This window comes from Medicago sativa, chromosome 3 (genome assembly GCF_051527215.1).
Source record: "Medicago sativa cultivar Bolivia chromosome 3, Bolivia_mono, whole genome shotgun sequence".
Lineage (NCBI taxonomy): Eukaryota > Viridiplantae > Streptophyta > Magnoliopsida > Fabales > Fabaceae > Medicago > Medicago sativa.
The window spans coordinates 27,882,166-27,887,281 of record NC_140751.1 but is presented as its reverse complement, the minus strand read 5'-3'; the positions used below and the strand labels follow the sequence as shown (position 1 = coordinate 27,887,281).

Sequence of the window (5,116 nt, the reverse complement as noted above, 5' to 3'; positions counted from 1 at the left end):
CAGATGACATGAGCATGCTCCATCGAATCAATCCTGGTTCTGAAGTGTCCAACAACCATACGGGTCCACTATTTGGGACACACCAGCCTGCGACGATGTACCCTCCGCAAACCTCGTGCCCCCACCTCTCCCTCTACCAGCCATATGAGGGCGTAGTGCTTGCTTTTCCCTCCGTCACTACTAGTAGCGGACTCCCTATTTCCCCTCATTTAGGTTCTGAGACATATCTGCAAAACATTTCAAAAAGCAAAAAATCATTGAGACATTTTCATATGGACATTGTGTCATTTCTAACAATTCAACAACAACAGTTAAATTTTGGCAGCGTCATTTCAATCCGTAAACTACCACATTGCACTCAAACTAACTATAATTAATAATAACAAACCAATTTCTAACTAATTTCATCATTAACAATCCAAAAAAAAAAAATTCATTGAGACATTTTATCAAACACCTAGAGTCCATCTTTCAATCAACTTAAAATAAAACAATTTCAAAACCCTAAAACTACCACATTGCACTCTAAACAACATCTAAACTACAATTCTTAACTTAATTCATCACTAACAATCCTAAAAACTAACATGCAAGCCAAATTTCTAAAAACCTAAAAATGTCAATTCTCCAAAAAATCAAAAATTTCAACCAAAAAAAAGCAATGAAGTAGGATAAGCATAACTTACTTGTTGATTTGGTTGAAGTTGGTGAAATTCACAAAAATTGGGAGAAAACGTCGTATATATTTTAAAGTTTTGGAAATAAATGGGTTGTGTTTTCTGTTTTGATGTGTTATACACTTAAGTCACGCAGGAAATATAAGGTGCGTGAGTTAACTCACGCAGGGGCAATTTTGGTATTTCAGTTAGGAGCGAGCAAAATCAATTGGGAGAAGAGCATAATTCTCTTCTTGATTGTGATTTGGGCCTTCTTCGGCCAAATATTTTTGTAATGGACCTACCAGGTTTTTTGTATCTAACTTTGTTGGAAAATTGCTCTTTAAACTTCAAAAATTGTTCTCCCACACCTCAAAATTACGTTAGTATTTCCAATGGCAGATAATTGTTGTTCGTTACACAACGACAATTAATTGTCGTTGTGTCAAAGACAGTTAACTAACGTTGTATTTTGGCTTATACCAGAACAACAACTCACATTCCCAAACTTCTACAGAGCAAACATTGCATGTAAAACAATATAAAATGTTGAATGATGATGAAAAAGGAAGGTATTTTAAGATGTTGTTATGAATTTGATCTAGCTGCCATATCAACTGACATATTTCTATTGACATTGCAACTGGAACAAGTTCAAAACAACATCTTCGTGTCCATATCCGTCGGAGAAGTTTTTATAAGATGAGTTAAGATGAAAAATGAAGGTATTCCAAGATGTTGTTATGAGTTTGGGAGGAGGAACAGATAGCCGAATGTGTTTTTTTGCCTAAATAATGTTGTCTTGCAGGTTAATGTTATTGACAGGTGGATTTGGTAAAATGAGTTTATCATATTCTCTCACTTATGATGATCAACACAACCATGATTCTTTTTAAAACATCATTTGAAATAAAGTCACGCCTCTTAAAGTCTCGTTATTAGTGTAGAGAGCCATAAACAAGAGGATCCTGACAAAATATAATTTGGTCTGTCGTTTAGTGGCTACTAGAAGTTCTATGTTTTGCTGAGGCGGTTACAGGAAAAAGAAATATATTAATCATCTCTTTTTGGATTGCAATTTCTTTGATAGTATTTGGTCTTTTGTTTTGCACTGGCTAGGGATGTCTAGTGTTTATCTATTTTATATTTGTATGCATGTCTTGTAATTAGGTGGTTCAGATTTGTTTCGCAAAGACTTCCTACTTTATTTCCATGTGATCTCGTTGCGTGTATTTTGGTCATTTGGAAGGAGCAAAATTCCCGAATTTTTAGCATCAAAGTTTTGAATCTTGCTTAGCTATGTGATTGTATCAAACTTTTTTCTTGGCGGTAGCTGAAGTCATGTATGCATGTCTTGTAATTAGGTGGTTCAGATTTGTTTCGCAAGGACTTCCTACTTTATTTCCATGTGATCTCGTTGCGTGTATTTTGGTCATTTGGAAGGAGCAAAATTCCCGAATTTTTAGCATCAAAGTTTTGAATCTTGCTTAGCTATGTGATTGTATCAAACTTTTTTCTTGGCGGTAGCTGAAGTCATACAAATCAAATTCTTTTTTATATCCGTGGGTCTCCTATATCACTTTCCTGATTTTCTTTTAGGCACACCTTGTGCTTGATTGAGACTTTTTTTTTTTTGGTAGATAGACGAAATGACAAAGCCATTATAAACTCACACACACAAGTGGAGGTAGCGGGGTTCGAACCCCGGTCATGGCATCCGACCTAACAATTTCGGCATTTTGCCCGTTGAGCTAGGACTTCTGGATGAGACTTTTTATTTATAATATATTGTTTTTGGCTTCGAAGAAAAACTTTAATTCATATATATTAAATTGTTAAATTAAATATTAAATAGTTAAATTAATAATATTTTTAAGTCTTAACAATGATATGTCATAAAAAAAAACTTGAAACATGCGGCATGACCTTTTGTAAATAACTAAAATTGGTAACAATATTTATTTTTTTTTTAAAGAGACCAAACTTCAAAGAATTTTTTTATAAGAATTAATGCCGAATGTTAACATATTTAGAGAAATTAAATACATATCCCTTACTCCTTAATGTTATTAGGTCTGCAAACACTAAACCCTACATTTTTCCCTCTAAATCTGATGCATTAATTGTTGTTAGTGTTAACCCTAAAAAATTCCCTCTATATTCCACCAGATGAATTTCAAAAATCTTGATGTTAGCAATGAGAACATTTTATAACGTGCCATTTTGTTAAATTTTTGGTACAATGAATTGCATTAAATTTCACCTCTTGCTGTCCAATTTAAATTGCATTAACTTTTTGTTAAATTTTTGATAGAATGAAATTCAAATTCTGGCTGCCCATTGTTGAATCCTTTCCTATTCTCATGCCACATTAAATGCATTCTTTTAGGAAAATTGGAACGGCTTCCTCATTGAAAATCAAATCCAGCCTTCCTCAGCTTTTAATATCCACTCAACAATTGTTTGTGCTTTTCCAATGCTGAGAAAGGTAGCTCTTCACACACACTTTATCCCTTTGTTATATTTCCCTTCCTCTTTATAGACCAAAATTCGTGGCTTCCTATATTTCTTCCCAATAACATCAACAACCGGATCTAGAATGGTGTCATACTGCTGCTCTTCCTAATACGTCGAAATTGATCCTGGGTTGATGATCTACAATGGTGTCATACTGAATTGGTTTATGTTCATTTTCGTTGGAAAAAATTCAATATTTTCCTTCTCTCGACAGTAGTCTCCACCTTTCTCATTTGTTTCTTCAATTCATCTTCTTGAATGTTCTACCTGTGTCTTCCTTTTTTTTTGTGTGGAAGGAAATCTTTATATGATCCAAGTTAGTAGATCCCTTAAGAAGAAGTTTTGTGCTTGGTAGCTGCTTGCAGTGGTGAGCCACCGAAGACGCTGACACTATTAAGAAATTTATAGACAAACATGGCTTAAGAGTGAGTACAGAACCCTTACATTTGTTTTCGTATCATTTTATGTTGAGTCCTGTTTTTTCACATCTTCATATAGACATTTGAAACTGCTGTGCAGTTGTCAAATGAAATACGTGGTGCTGAATATGAGACTGATGTAACCAAAATACATGCTGGAAATTTAACTGTGGTATGCATTCATTAAGTTACTATATTTTCGTTATATTACAGTCTATTATAACTTTTTTTAAATTGTTAATTTAATTTATTTATTGTATAGGGACTATTGGAATGTGTTGATTCTTCCAACAATACTGATTCGAATGAGACTCTGCTGAGCATACAAGGCCCAAAGAGATCGTCTACAATGGATTTTGTTTAAACAGATTGTGCTGAAAATGGCCAATGTTCTACCACAAAGAAGCAGACAATTGTTGGTGTCAACTGTCAAGGTTGAGCCTCCAGATGGAAAATGATTTGTGCCAAATAAAACTGTTTTTTATTTTATTTTGTGATTCAATTTGATGTTAAACTCTGTATGAGAACATTTATTTCTTCATTTTGTTTCGTTTTTTGTTTGGCATGTTAAACTGAATTCATCTTCTGCATAAACAATGACAGCGTGGGATTACTTCCTTTCTTATAATGGTCATTTGCTTTGTGATTTCTTATATAATGAGTTCTCTATGAGTCATGCATGTTAGCACAAGTGATATGAAATTAGTAATCTATAACTGACACGTGCCTTTTAAAACACTATCTTGCATTTTACGTGTATAAATAAGACACCAATGCTTGATAGGGTCAATTTTATAAAATATCTACCTTATTTTTTTCATTTTAAAGTTGAGACCATTTTCTTTTTGTATTACGCACTCTAATGATAACTAGCGCAAATCTCACATGTTGAATTACATCTTTCAACGTTAGTGTTTTTACATGGTCAACTGAATGTTGCAATGTAAAAAATTACTTTAAGAGGATGTCTGAAAATATTGATATAAGATGAAGATGGTAATGATACTAATGTAACTTTAAATGTGCTTTAAAAAAAAATTCAAAATGTATAATCATTATTGTTACAGGTTAATTATTGTCATTGGATAATTTTATGTACATTATTCTATCAACTTACGCATTCCTATATTATTTACTATATTTCAATGTCATAGTTATAGCTAAATAGACCCGTGCATCGCACGGGTGGAGTTCTAGTTTAACCTTATGACTCCAGACTCCCAAATCATTTAATAATATTTTTTTTTCCTTCTAAAATGATTTATGATTTGGATTTTTTCTATTGAAAAGGTAGTTTGGAACTAGATAAACATTTTGGATAATACTTCAGGGACATAATGTCACGGTGACATTAAATCTGGGCCACACAAAGGTTTATGTTGTGTGGCTCAGATGTGTTGTATGGGTGACATTAAATCTAGACCACACAAAGGTGTGTGTTGTGTGGCTCAGATTTAATGTCACGGTGACATTATGTCACCAAAGTGCCACCCATAAACATTGATACTGTCTTTTTTGTCTTTT

The 5,116-nt window shown here is 33.3% G+C and overlaps 1 long non-coding RNA gene across 1 annotated transcript; it reads left to right on the top strand.

Annotated features, from left to right (window-relative positions):
* Nucleotides 1-2,970: 2,970 nt before the first annotated feature.
* On the top strand, nt 2,971-4,212 carry LOC146936889 (uncharacterized). The gene is made up of 3 exons (XR_015033214.1): nt 2,971-3,598; nt 3,693-3,764; nt 3,855-4,212. It is a non-coding gene; the product is annotated as an uncharacterized LOC146936889 (long non-coding RNA).
* Nucleotides 4,213-5,116: the final 904 nt, after the last annotated feature.